We start from the raw sequence: 14586 nt of genomic DNA on the forward strand, positions 1-14586 counted from the left end.
AAGAAAAGAAAACTATCAATGAATCATACATATTGATGCAGAAATCTAAAGGGTATGTATCAGGGAATGGTAATCAGAGTAATACAGGTGGAAAGACTGAGATGACGATGTATTAACTAGATGCACATCTCTGTCCCAAATATCAGTGTCAGAAACAAAGTGCAGTATAGGAATCCAAATCAAGGCGGAGTTTACATTGAGCTGAGGATACAATACTTGTCATCCCTCCTTCCTTAGGACCTTTTTATCCTGGGCAAAAAGAATGAAAGCCATGAGCTATCAGAAAAACAACTGTACACTTCCTAATACCTGACTTTTGGAATAAAGAAATTAATGATAAAAAATCTCTGACTTCCAGGAACCATAACAAGCAAGGAAATCCAGATGTTACTGAGAGGGTCCCACCTTCTGAATCCCATATGTGGAAGGCTCAGTTCAAGTCTATGTGTTCAGTGAACCCTCACAACCCCTACACAGCACTCACTGTGCTTTTCCATGTACCATATATTTTTCGTTTTTTAAACTAAAACCCTAGGCCAACTTCCTTCTCCACATTTCTGATATCTACATTCTATTTGTTCTCCCTCCCAAATAGCTGTTTACACTGAAATAAAGGCCTATTAATAAAATCTAGAGGTACTGAATGAATGTCTGAGAGGAAGTTGCAGTCAGGAAAACACTAGTGACATCACAGGAGAAGCTAGGGCTCTCCAGTATACAAGAGATTATTCAGGGATGGCCTAATGATCATGTCACTGAGAACTGGCATGGCCTACCTCCTAAAGAGCTTTCTTTATATCGACCAGATTCTAGGGTGATGTTCCAGGTGTGTCCTTTGACACAGTGGAAAACTTTATGTAGAACATCTCTCTAAAGCTAGAGAGTTCTCTTTGCTTTATTAGTGGTTACATGCTCTGAATGAAGAAAGCTATAAAGGGTATGGCATGTGTAGAAAATATCTAGGAACATGGGACGTAGGAGATTCTTCTGTATTATAATTTTATTCCCATTTCCATTCCTGTGACAAACAGTTCAATTTCCTAAGTTCTATCTGTTTCCCAAAGGCCTTTGTTTCCCTACAGATATTTAATTGAGTGGATTTTGAATTTCATTTTCTAATTGTTCATTCCTTGATAGCGGACTTTATAGATATTCCTGAATTTGTCCTCAAAAATTCCGTTTTGCAATTCTAGTTTTTTGCAATGATTTTTGCAAAAAAGCTGGCCAAGCTAAAAAGTGAATGTAATAGTGTAAATATTGTGTACCTACTTCAAATGATAAACTCCCAAATTTTTATTTTATGCAAAAATTACCTGATATCAGTAAATCAAAGGGCAGCATGGACTATACAATGCGGTTATGTAGTCCCATTAGATATCATTTCAGTAATATCTACCTTCCTGTGTTCCAAGTGTGAGACTTCAAGCTTTTGGATGTTTTACCATGATTCTTTCTTCAAGCCATACTAAAGATACAGGATGATGGGAAGGGAGAGGAATGGCTTGAGGTCCAGTAAAAGCTAAACTTCAATAGGTACATAAGACCAGGATTGATATTGTCATTTGTGGATTCTCCATTCTTGACCTAGGACCTCAGAATCCATGTTAAAATTTCAACTAAATTCATAGATGTATAAGCCACCAAATATATATATATATATATATATATATATATATATATATATATATATATTTATCTATATATATATATATTTATCTATATATAATATAGATAAATCGATATAGAGATAGAGAAGAGATAGAGCTAGAGACAGAGACAGAGACAGAGACAGAGATAGATAGATAGATAGATAGATAGATAGATAGATCAGACACCAAAACTAGATACGATTAAGGTTAATAAAGCTAAGAAGTGCATGCTGCCAGTAACAGGTTATATATCTTCCCTGAGAGTCACAGCTAGAGCATGTCAATTACAGAAGTGAATGCTAGTGGCAAACCAGAGAAGTGTAACGGACCTCTTGTTGTTAAATTTTTAGAAAGGATTACAAGAGCTGAAGACATTATCAACCCCATCAGAAGAATAATGCGAATGAACAAGAACCTTCTGGTACTATAAAGATACTCAAAGACTGTACATGGACAGACCTATTGCTCCAACTGCATGTGTGGCAGAGGATGGCATTGTTGGACACCAAAGGAAGGAGAGGCCCTTGGTTCTCCATAGGTTTGACTCCCAGTTCAAGGAAATTTCAACGGGTAGTAAGGGTGGTTTAAGTGTAAAGGAAAGGAAACATTTAGGTCTCTTACGGAGAGGAAACTGGGAATGGAAATAACATTTAAATATAGATATAGAAATATCCAAAAAGTATTAAAATTAACTTAAAATTTAAAAAAAATGAAAGAAATAAAAGTAAATAAAACTGCAAGGTAATCAGACATATTGATTCATAAATCTAGAGGGACACTGTCAGGGAATGGTAGTCAGCATAACACTAGTGGACAGACTGAGATGATGAACTCTCAACTAGAAGTATTTCTCTCTCCCAGATATCTGTGTCAGACACAAACTGCGATGTAGGAATCAAAAACATGGAGGAGTTTACTATGAGCTGAGGATACAATACTTGTCTTTCCCTCTTTCCTTGGGACTTTTTCCTTCTGGGAGAAAAAATAAAACCCATGCACTCTCAGAAAGAAAAAAAAAACAAAAACAAAAACAAAAAAAAAACAAACAAACAAAAAAAAAACTGTACCCGTCCCAACACCTGGCTTTTGTAATAATGAAATTAATGATAATAAAATCTCTGACTTCCAGGAACCATAACAAACAAGGAAATCCAGATGCTACTAAAAGGCTACCACTTCCTCAATCCCATATGTGAAAGGCTCAAATCAAGGTTGTGTGTTCAGTGAACCCTCACAAACCCTGCTCAGCACTCACTGCGCTTTCCCATGTATTTCCTAAATATTTCCACATATTTCTTCATTTTTTTAAACTGAAACAGAAGGCCAACATTCTTCTACTCATTTTGTTATGTACATCGTCTTTGTTCTCTTTCCCAAATGGCTGTTTGCACTGAAATAGAGGCCATTTAGTAATCCCTAGAGGTACTGCGGGAATATATGTTATGCATTTTTTTTGTGACATCACAAAAGATAGGGCTCTCCAGGGTACAAGATATTTTTCAGGGAGGGCCAAATGACGATGTCACTTAGAACTGCCATGACCTACCTGCTAAACAGCTTTCTTTACATTCACCAGGTTCGAGTTTGCCTTTTCCAGGAATGTCTACTGTGACACAGTGGTAACATTTATGTACTACACCTCTCTACAGCTGGAAACTTCTCTTGCTTCATCAGTGGTTACAGGATCTACATGGAGAAAGTCAGTTACGGGCTTGTATTGAGTAGAAAAGGTCTAGAAACATGGGATGTAGGAGATTCTTCTGGATAATAATTCTATTCCCAGGTCCATTCCTGTGACAAACAGTTCAATTTCCTAGGTTTTCCCTGTTTCCCACAGGCTATTTTTTCTCTACAGATGTTTAATTGAGTGAATTTTTTATTTCATTTTCTAATTGTTCATTCCTTGAAAGGGGACTTTATAGATTTTCCTGAATGTGTACTCAAATATACTGTTTTCAAATTCCAGTTTTTTGGCAATGATTTTGGAAACAAACATGGCCAAACTATGAAGTGAATTTAACAGTGTAAATATTGTGTACCTACATAAAATGATAAACTCCCAAATTTTTATTTTATGCAAAAAAAATAACTGCCTGAGTAAATCAAAGGACAGCGTGGACTATGTAGTCCCATTAGATATCATTTCTGTAAAATCTACCTTCCCTTGTTCCAAGGGTGAGATTTCAGGATTTTGGATGTTTTAAGATGATTCTTTCTTCAGGCCAAAGATAAGATACAGGAGGATTGCCAGGGAGGGAAGAATTTGAATTCCAATGAAACCTCAACTTTATTAGTATCATAAGAACAGGAGCGAGTCTATTTGGCATTGCCATTTGTGGATTCTACATTCTTGATATACCTGCTCAGAGTCCATGTTAAATTCCATCTAATCTCATAGCTGTAGGAAAAGTGGAATAAATGACAATAAACATAAGTGGTTGGGGGTGAACTTGGGTATCCCCAGAAAAGTCACAGGTGCCAGGTATGCAAGAGGTTCTGATAAACCTAATGGGATGATGGTAGTTGAAATACCAAGCAGCAAAGAGATAGAACCACTAGAGTCTGCCTCCTGTAGCTAGACATAATCAGCCACCAAAACTAGATAAGATTGATGATCTTAAGAAGCACATTCTGTCAGGAACCAGATATAGATCTTTCCTAAGGGACACACCAAGAGCATGTCAAATACAGAAGTGAATGTGTTGTTGCAAAAATATAAAAATAAAAAAAATTGTCTTATATTCCGCTATCTCTGGCACTGTAGTTTCCCAAGTCTCTGCTAAATATCTTGGTTGAATACATCCCCACTCCTCAGCTGCCCAGTGTCTCATAGTCCCACACATGATCTTACACTCAAAACCTCACATGAAAGAACACACAACACAATAAACTTTGATCCAATTGATAAGATTTAATACCTTACTTAAGCATACAAAACCTGGTACCATCCATACCTTAGGAACATTAATTCCAACCAGTAAATACCCAGAGCAGAATCCTAACCTCACCTGCCATGGCTTCTCACCTCTCCTCCTGTCTCTCCTTTTTCCTCTAGTCTCTTCTATTTCCTTCAAACTTCTTTCCTGCCCATCCTTCCTTTTCCTCCAATGATAGGCCTCCTTCTATCCTGTACCTGCCCCTCACCTGTACTTCACAAATTTAATGGGAAAGTGGTTCTGGGGAATTCACCTGAGTTCTGAGTACAGGACAAGGCAGCTGTCCTTGAAGCAGTGGATCAGGATCAAAATACAGATAACTTCACTGTAAACAACGTTTCTCCCTTTTTGTCCAGTTAAACAGACTTGTCATTTATATATCAATTGAGTAAGATAATTACCGTTCTGCAATTTATAAAGCATTTGATATACTCAACACCCAGTCCAAAACTATACCAGTTAGAAAGTACATTTAATTTTTCATTCCAGCTTCATCAAGGCTTAAAATCTATATTATGTCTTGGCTAGCTTGTATACTATCTGATAACTATCCAATAAAATATGTATAGTCAGAGTTATACAGCCTGATAAACAATGAGACTATAATCAGTATCCAACCCTGTCAGAAATCTGAGAATGACCAAATATCTATACACATAGGAAGCCTAAGAGGACTTCTAGAACTGAGAGGTTGTAGAGACAAATCTCCACTAGCACAATCCCCTGTTAGCAACAGGTGAGTTTAAGTCTTCAGCCTTCTGACACAAGATCAACTGACAGCCTACTGAAATGTAGACTCGGAAGGGCTCACTATCCTGTATTGGCAGGGTTTATCAGTCAAATCCTCTGGATAATTTGTCCTTTTCTGGATAGTATTAATCTGCAGATCAAACAGGCATTTTTTCCAGTGACTGCCTAGCCACAAAGTATTGCCTAACTTGGAGGTAGAGATGTTCAAATTCATCATTAAATCTGCCAAAGGGGAACAGTTAGGAGAAGATAAGTAATAACAAAAGATAAGTAATAACTTTAAATCTCAAATTTTGTGGATTTCTGACATTTTTGAAAAGCATCTATCTATCTAAGACAATCTGGACTGTTGTCTTTATATATTAATTTTGTTTTGATAGTACTCTTACAAAGTCAGAGCCATGACTTCGCTATTTGAATCTTAACTCACAGGTGTAAGCACCTCAGAAGTCTGTAATGAAAACAATAATAGGACTGTCTCTTGTAATTTTAAATTTTTCTGTCCAATAATTTCTATACCTAAACAAAGAAAAGATTAAGCTTAGTTACCAAAGGCGATTATGACTGTATAACTCAATCTAGCTTATTACTCCTTGCTAAATTTCAACCAATTTTTCAATTCTTCATAAAAAACAACTTTAGAATAAACACTTCCAGCCCCACCCCAAATATTCCAGGGAAATGAGTTGTACATGGGCGTTGAGATATCCTTAGGGGTAGGGGGTAGGAAGAATGAAGCAAATGCAATAGCCGATATGTCCTGACTGGTCCCAGCTGAAAGTCATTGAGACCAGGATTCCAAGTAGTCACAGTCTGCAAAACACAACTCTCAAGACAATGGTTTAGAATCGAGATATTTTTTTGTTTGATTCTCCTGAATATATTTTTCAGGCGGTCTACCACTATCAAACCTGATCAGTATGACTCTGTGAGGTTTCCAGAATCCTAAGCAAAAATTTTAAAAACACAAGGACAAAATCTTTCTCCCAAAATAATCTGTTACTTAATCTGAAACAAGAGAAGCTTGTATCTTACACTCCCTCCCAGAGTAATAATATAAGCATAAAACTCAAATTCACACCCATCATAAAGATTAAACAATTTTTAAAAAAGGAATTTATGTAAAAATGATTCTGATATAAATCCGTTCTTGGTGATATCAGGAAATAAACCCAAAATTCCCATGGAGCCCATGTTAAGAGAATTTGAGCTTGCTATTGTCGTAAATATCAAAAGTAACCGAAAACCATCGCTAGACTTCATCAACGAGCCATATAGTGGGGTAATTCATACCTTCTATCAATTCTAATATCAATAAGGAACACTTTAAACCAGGACTTTTGCCCAAAATATCTCAATCTGTTAAGCTCTCTAACTGGAAGCCACAGATTTTTCTTTACCCTTAATAACTTCTACAATATATGTCTGCATTCACTTTCCCTGGTGTTACAGACATTTCATCACAACTCTCTACTTGGTAGTGCCTAATTTTTTCCCTAAGTTCTGAGCAGTAGATGAAAATCCCCACCTAATTCAGGTAATCTCTCTACTCTCTTCTTTCTAAAAACAAACTTAATCACTTGTTAATAATACCTGAAAAGAAGAAATACCTTGTGTAACTAGGATTTCCACCCAAAATTCCCATGTGGAGCCCATGTTAAAAAGAAAATGAGTATCCTGAAAGACATTCTAAACAACTTTATTTAAAAAGCAGCTTTAATATCTTAACTCTCTGAGCTGCCATTACTTATTACACAGAATGGTACCAACATCCTGTCAGCCCAGGATGTTTCCCCATTTCTTTGTTTGATTTTCTGCTCTTAAGTTATCAAGAATTAATAGGGCACCAGAGTCCTCTTACTTAGAAAATAAAAAATTTATTTTTATGATTACTAGTGGATTCTTGCCCATCACCTTGGTTTGCCATCTGTTGTTGTAAAAAGAAAAAAGAAAAAAGAAAACTTGTTTTTTTTACCCTGCTATCACTAGCACCGGAGTGTCCCAATATATCTGGTACATATCTTGGTGAAAACACATCCCTACTCCCTGTCCGTCCAGTTTCCCTTGCCGCCACACACTTTTCTATATTCAAACTCTCACATAGAAGAACACATAACACAATCATTTTGACCCAATTGATAAGATATAATTGCCCACTTAAATATACAAAGCACTTTACCATCCATCCCTTAGGAATATTAATAACAACCTGTAAATACACAGAGCATAATAGTAACCTCACCTGCCATGGCTTCTCACCCTCTCTTCCTATATCTCCTTTTTCCTCTAGTCTCCTCCTCCTCCTTCAAACATCTCTCTCACCCATCCTTCCTTCTCCTTCAATGGCAGGCCTCCTTCTATCCTGTACCTGACCTTCACCTGTACTTTACAAATTCAATGGGAGGTGGTTCTGGAGAAGTCACCTGAGTTCTGAGTACATGAGTAGGCAGCTGTCATTAGGGTAGTGGAATTAGCATCAAAATACAGATAACTTCATGGCAAACCACAACAAGTAGCTTTGATATCCTAGAGATATCTTTAAATCCATGTAAAATTGCAAATGTGATCAGGTTCTAGTTTCTTCTTGTCCTTGATGCTGAGAAAAGTGATACCCAATAGTGTATGAGAACAAATATTACATAGTACACGTAAAGAAAACAAATTACTCCCAAGGCCAGCGTAAATTCATAAGTAAGCAATTTGAATTTAGAGAGAAATGGTTTAATATTGTATTATTTATCTTTAAATATACTCTAATAAGAATCTTTTAAAAAGCACAAATCTAAATATCTTTATAAAAATGTCATATCTACTTTAAATGATCAGAATGCACACCTGTGAATGTCAAACCTTATTAAGTCCTATCAGGAAGTTGAGGGTACAACTGGGACAGAAATCAGTCCTCAGCAGTCCAGCCTCTGTGACAGTCACACCATTAGCCGGTGCCACCATTGTACTTGATGCCAGATCTTAAAAAGTCCCAGCTTTTCCGAACTTCAAATTGTCCCCTAAATTGTTTTTTTCTTTTTTTTTTCTTTTCTTTTTTTTTTTTACATCAGAGCCAGTAGTTAAATCATGTTAGCCAGCTTAACGAACAATTTTATTTTTCCAAATTTTTTATGGGTGATGGCCATTGCTCATTATTCTACATTTCCTTGGGTGATGGTGGAAGCATTGGTCTTCCACAGAGGAAAATCCTAAAAGACCTCCACCACTATTATTGCAAATGCCAATGATTTTGCTCCCTGAGTGGTGGGAAGCTACGGGACGATTTTTATGTACTTCTTAGAATTAGAGAGATATGAGGGGAAAAACCGAATGAAACACTTCATGAAGTTCTCAGTACACTTGGTCCTTGGTTCTATGACTCACCAAGGTGCAATGAGTCAGTGCTAAACAGTGGGCCATACTCCAGGATTTCTAAAACACTGTGCCATTCCTCCTTCAAAGGCCTTGGCCATACTCCATGCCAGAACCAAATTTAAACAATGCTTTCACCATGGATAGAATTTGAAATAATATACTGAATAGGGAGAGTGGGCAGCTTTAACTTGTCCTTCACTTTAATGGAATTACTTTAAGTTTCTTTATATTTAGCTTGATGTTCATTACTGGCTTGCTGTCCATTGCTTCTACTATGTTTCTCCATAGGACTGGTCTCCCTTATCACTTTCAAGCTTTAAGCATAAAGAGGGATTGCAATTGCTTTTTCAGCATCTAGTGAGATTATCATGTGATTTTTTTTCAGTTTCATTTTATAGTAGATTATATTGATGGATTTTCAGAAATTGAACCATCCCACTAGAAATTAAAAATTACACAGCATAACCTATGAAAGGGAGCACATACTTGCCTGCATACTCTAAAACCACTCCCCCCAAAAAAAGCAAAAACAGCATGTAAACAAAAAAAAAACATGCACCCTACAGAACAGATTTTATACTAACATACACACTCAAGCATCCCACAAAAAAACAAAAACAAAAACAAAAACAAAAATACATGCAAGCAAGAAAACCCCACACCCCCAACATCAAAATAGCATGAAGTAAATATCACTGGTCACTAATACCTTTAACCATTAATGTCCTCTATTAAACAATAAAAGGACAGAGGATAACACAATGGATTTAAAAACAGGATCTGTCATTCTGTTGCATTCAAGAAACACTCCAGCAATTGTGATAGACAAAGCCTCAGACTAAGGTGTTGGAAAAGGTTTTCCAAGAAATTGAAACAAGAAACAAGATGGTGTAGCCATTCTAACATCCAGCAAATCAGTCTTTCAACCAAAAGTAATCAAAAGAGAAGGGGAAGGACACTTCATATTCATCAGAGGAATAATCCACCAAAATGTCATCTCAAATCTGGGTGTCTATATCCCAAAGACAAAAGTAGCAACATTAGTGAGAGAAATATTGCTGAAGCTGAATATCACGTTGAACCTCACACATTAATAGTGGGGGACATCAATGTGACATCTCAACAAGGGCAGGTCATTGAGACAGAAACTAAAAAAGAAAACAATAAAAATAAAGATATAACTGACACGAGTTTAAATTAATCTGACCTCACCGATTTCTACAGATTTTTTCACATGAACACAAAAGTACACACTTTCTTTTCAGTACTGCACGGAACCTTATCCTAAACTGAACATGTTCTCCCTCACAGAACAAGCAACAGCAGATACAGAAAGACTGTGCTAACCATTGAATCATCTCAGAACACCATGGATTAAAACAATAACAAAAAGTCAATGAACTCATGGAAATTCAATAGCTGGAAACTGAAGCACCACCAGTTCAGAGAAGACTTGAAAAAAAAAGTGTTCTTAGAATTCAGTGAAAATGATGGCATAACGTCTCCAAACTTAAGGCAAATAAGGAAAGCAGTGCTAAGAGGAACGTTCACATGCAGCAGAGAGCACTTTCATAAAGAAACCGGAGTGACCCCATACTAGCAACTTCCCAGCACACCTGAAAGCTCTAGAATAAAAAGAATCAAATACATATTAAAGGAGGGGACAGAGAGAAATGATCAGACTTGGGGTGAGAGTGATCCATCAGAAACAAAGAGAATACAAATATCAACAAAAACAATAACTGATTCCTTTGGAAAATCAACCAGACAGACAAACCCTTAAACAGATAATGTAATAGAAGGTAAGACAGCATCCAAATAACAAAATCAGAAATGAACAGGGAGTCAACCTATTGACACTGATGGAAGGCACAGAATCATTAGGTCTCAAAAACCTGCTGTCTACAAAATTAAAATCTCTGAACTAAATGGATGATTGTGTAGATGAATACCACTGACCACAAGTAATCTGAGGTAAGATGAACTATGTAAATAGCTCTACAACCCCTAGAGAGACACAAACAGTAATTAAAAGTTTCCTCACTGAAAAATCCCCAGGACCAGATTGATTGAGTGCAGACTCCTACCAGATTTTCAAAGAATTCTCAACCTACTCCAAAACACAGAAACAGAAGGAAAATCGCCAAACTGATTCCATGACAGCACAGTTGCCCGGACACCAATATCACAAAACGACTCAACAAAGAAAGAATTTCAGACGAATTTCCCTTACAAACATCGGTGGAAAAAATACTAGGTAAAATGCACCAAAACAAAATCCAAGGACATATCAATGTGCCATCCAGCGCCATCTACTAGGCTTTTTCCTGAGGATGCAGGAGTGGATCAATCTATGAAAACTCATCAAAGTGATCCACCATATTAACAAACTGAACTGAAAAAAAATATTCTGCCCGCAGCATTTCACATTTATGTGGGAGCTCCCCTTGAATTTAACTTTGTGGTAGTTGCTTATCATGACAAGTATATATATAAATTTGTACATATATATTTTAGTAAAGTAACATATTAAATTGTTATATCCTAACATAATTTATAACAAATATTAATATATTATATTAATATTAACATATTGTATTTATACATAAATTATTATATTCATATGTTAAATATAATTAATATTATTATATTGTTACTATATTAAATTAATACATAGTGATATAATATTGTAACTGATATATTACATTAATATGTCAAAATTAATATAGTAAGTATTAATATATTAATATGAATTATTAATATCCACTATTACAAAATGGTGTGAAGGAGCTGAATGAAGAAACAAGGAAAAAATTGCAAGACTATCTCTTTAGATGCTGAAAAGCCTTTGAAAGAATCCATCGTCCTTCCCTATTTATGGTCTCAGGGAGACCAGGGATGTCAGGCACATACCTAATGCAATAAAATACTAAAATAAATCCAAAATATATTACACAAAATGCAATATAGCATGGCAACTGTTCATATCAAAATAAGGGGGGAAAAGCAAAAGGCAATTCAACTAAATTGGAGAATGAGAACAGACTTCTAATCTCGCAGCATCCTTTCAGTAAATTCCTTAAATTCCCAGCTAGAGCAAAAAGACAATCAAAGGAAGTCGAGGGGATGATATCGGAAATAGAGAACTCAGTGTATCGCCATTCACACATCATATAATAGTGAACACATTTGATCCCAAAGTTTTACCAGAAATGACCTATATACGAAAAACACCTTCAGCCAAGTGGACAGATTAAATGAAAATAATCTGTCATGCAAATGACATAGAGGCTGAGAAGAAATTATGGAAGCAACACCAATCACAATGGGTATATTTTATTTATATAAAATATAAAATATGAAATATAAAACAACTCTAACCTAGCACATCAGAAACATGTCTGTTGTGAACTCCAAGTCTCTGAAGAGAGAAACTGAGGAAGGTAGCAGAAGACAGAAAGACCTCCCTTGCTCATGGATGGGTAGAATTAAGAGAATCAAAGAGGCAATCTTACTTTTGGGTGAAGATACAAAGTTGCTATCTTGCAGTCAGGTGTGACATGGTTGCCAAGGTGCATGCAGGACTAAAGGCAATCTTACAGTCTTGTGTGGAGTCAAAGAAGACATCTTGCTGTTTGGGTGTGACATGGTTGCCCAATGGGCACATGTGACATCATTGGCTGAGGAAGCAGGGTCAACCTGAAACATCTCCGGCTTTCTAGCATGCAGATTGTGTCACAATTTCTAAATCACATAAGTCACCGAAAATAACCAGGGTAAAAATCTCTGACAGAGGGATGGCAGGCATTACTGGAGAAGGAAATGGCTTTGAAATCTGTAAGAACAAACTGCTCATGCCACGCCTTCCAGTCAGCCCAAGTATCATGGGATGAGGAGATCTAGATTTAGAGACTGAATGTTTAATGCTTTCTTGGGAAATTTTAGCCTGCTCGCGACAGTTCACTGTTATCAGGAAATATTTGAAGTGGAATACTATGCAGGTATGAAAAATAAGGACATTCTGAAGCTGCGGTCAACTAGAATGAACGAGTTGAGAAACCTGAAACTCCTCTGGGTGAGATCATTGAAGACCTCGAGAAAAAGCAACACTGGGCCTTGGTCACTGAAGACAGATATCCATAGAAAATACAGCAGACATGACTGAGGAAGAAACAGCTGTGTCTACTGGACTATTGAGAAATGGTTAGAGCCACTACAAGGGGAGATCTCTATTAACAGAAAATTTGATCCAGAAATACTGTTGAGGAAAGCTTGTTGAAATTTCTGAACCCAATGTGTCCATAAAGAAAACACACAATCTGGTTAGTATGATTATAATCTATAAATGTGTATTGGGTAGATCAAACCCTATCATAATGAATTCCCCAACCATAAAACCCCTTGCTACATGTGCTTTCTCCAGGCAATATGGATTCTTTCCATCATTACTTCATCCTCTTTTTCCTCACTCCTCTCCCTTCCCCTCTTACCCTCTTCTGCCTCTCTACCTAAACCCACAGTCAAACCTCCAGTACCATCTTTCCCCTCTGGCTATCAGTAATAGGCTCTAGCATCTACTGACCAGTTAAAATGGGAAGAAGGTTCATATGCGAGCACAATCACCTGAGTTCTTGATAGAGGGCCAGTCAGGGGGAAACGTCCTTTGAGGAAGCGGATAAATATCAGGATACAAATTGCATTTGCTGGGGGAAGAACAAATCCTTATAATGCTTTCCATATCTATCCAGTGGATTCTGAGAAAATGGGGAATATTCTTCCTTAAGACCCAGCTATACTACACCTGGTCTTATATCTGAAAAGACCTCTGCCATACGGCAAGGACATATACTCCATTATGTTACTAGTGGATTTCTTCACAATGAACAGAAAATAGAAATAAGCCAGATGCCTCTCAAATAAACAATGGCTACAGATAATGTGGTTCATTTACACAATGGAATACTACACACATATGAAAAATAAGGACATTGAGAAGCTGCGGTCAAGTAGATGGAATAAGAAAGTATTGTCCTAATGAGGTTACTGAGACCCAAAGTAACATGTAGATATTCACTTAAAAGAGGGTATTAGCCATAAAGTACAGATCTCACACACTAAGATCTACGGAACCAAAGAGGATAAACAAGTAGAAAGTGCCAAGAAAAAGTCTTGAATTTCACTCAGAAGGAGGAATAAACTAATGAGAGGAGGCAGATGGCAGGAAAAGATTGTCTGCCTAAGGGGATGGGAAGAGAAATGGGGTTTGAGAATCATTTCTTGGGAGAGACGGGCAAGAGGGACAGAGGGCCAAGAGAATAAACTGAAATCAAAGACTGTGCAGAATGGGTGCTATCTCTATGATTTTCCTGCAATCTGGAAAGTGTGAGGCTACCCCAGCGTCCATGAGGGTGACTTTAGCTGAGACTGTTAAAAGTGAGGATACAGATACTGAAATGGTCACTTTCTGTAGCCAGAGAGGAACCAAGGTGGAAGGATAAGGACCCAAACCCACCCCCAAAATTTTGACCCAGAAATTGCCTCCACCATAAGAAACACAGGGACAGAAATGGAACAGGAAAAGAGGGAATGGCCAAAGGATAAGTGGCCGGATGTGAGCCTTATCCTAATGGCAAACGACAAACACTGACATTAATAGTCCTTTCTTGTGTTTGCAGACGGGATGGTAGCGTTATTGTCCTCTGCAAGGCTCCACCAAGCAGCCGACTGACACAGAAGCAGAGGCGCACGGACAAATATCGGACGGAGCACAGTGATTCTCAGCAAAGAGCTGAAGGAAGGACTGAGAGAGGCAGAGGAGCACAATGGTCTTCACGTGGGTTCACTATACCCGTCGCCTGTCTGTGGATCCTGTTTTCCCACACGGGCGT

The sequence above is a fragment of the Rattus norvegicus genome (assembly GCF_036323735.1).
Source record: "Rattus norvegicus strain BN/NHsdMcwi chromosome Y unlocalized genomic scaffold, GRCr8 chrY_unlocalized_13, whole genome shotgun sequence".
Lineage (NCBI taxonomy): Eukaryota > Metazoa > Chordata > Mammalia > Rodentia > Muridae > Rattus > Rattus norvegicus.